The sequence below is a fragment of the Chaetura pelagica genome, unplaced genomic scaffold, assembly GCF_000747805.2.
Source record: "Chaetura pelagica isolate M959 unplaced genomic scaffold, ChaPel_1.0 scaffold153, whole genome shotgun sequence".
Taxonomy (NCBI): Eukaryota; Metazoa; Chordata; class Aves; order Apodiformes; family Apodidae; genus Chaetura; species Chaetura pelagica.
This window is the reverse complement of record NW_009952707.1, coordinates 1,534,817-1,536,001: the sequence shown is the minus strand read 5'-3', so window position 1 is coordinate 1,536,001 and position 1,185 is coordinate 1,534,817.

Below are 1,185 nucleotides of genomic sequence, written 5' to 3'. Positions count from 1 at the left end.
GACATTGTTTTTAAAGGAGAAAATGCTTTCGCTCCTATTAATTTCATTATTACTCTGCTTTCCTGCCACATGCAAAAGTTTTTCTAACAGAGGTTTTTAAGGCACATACGTACTCAAAGACCTGTACGAGTAGGAGAAATACTAGTTACACTTCAGACCAGGTAACTCCGTTCAGAATAATTAGTGAATAAATAAATATCAAGAGCTGAGATTCAAACTGTTAAGTAATCAAAAATGCTACTTGCTTTGACTTCAGAGAACACATGACACTGCAAGTAAGCTAGTTTCTTACTACTACTATAATATATACTATTATAGTAGTTCACAATCACTTCTTTAAATTAAATTTACTCACCTAATGCTTTATAGTTGTGACTATCAGTTCAGTCAAAATTCTGTATTCTGCAGATGGCTAGCTATAGGACAAAGCAAAGTTTGTTTTAGGCTGTATAAGTAATATGTCACAGATTTATTGATTTTTAAAATCTTCTTGGTAGAAATGTGACAGAGGATCTTTTAGTCTTTCTACACTTTTTTCCTTGGTACAGATGCAAAAATAACTAAGATTGGTCATATGTTACTGTGCATCCTGTGTTCTATTTAAATACATCAGTGCATCTGCCATCATAATTAGAATAAAACAATATAGGAATGATGTTCTGTAACTTCTTTACTCTTGCCTCTCCATGTGGCCGGGTGCCTCAAAGCTCCTGAATCAGAGCCTGGGTTCAGGATTCAGAGTTATATAAGATTCTGTATTTGTAATTAGAAAATTAGATAATTTTTAAATAGTTGGCCAAGCTGTGGCTAAAAACTGTAAAGGTGTATTAAAAATATTAGACCACCTAAGCTAGTCAGCATGTACTTGGGTTTACAGATTGCTTGTTTTTCCACAAAGACAGAGAAAATCCATACATTTTGGTGTATCTGGTTGGAAATCTTTAGTCATTTAAAAATCACATGAGGCGGCAGAAGCCGAGGGAGCCGTGGCGCCAGGGCCCGCAGGTGCAAACCCCTCCAGTTTGCCGCCGTGTGCGTGTACGAACGCACAGCACTATCTCTCGGCATTTTACATGTATTTCTACAGGCATGAGATATATTTGTACAACCGAGCGGGACTAATACCCGCCTACAAGTCCCCGGCAAAGCCCTCACCCCGGCACGAGGGGCCTGCTCGCGGCTTAA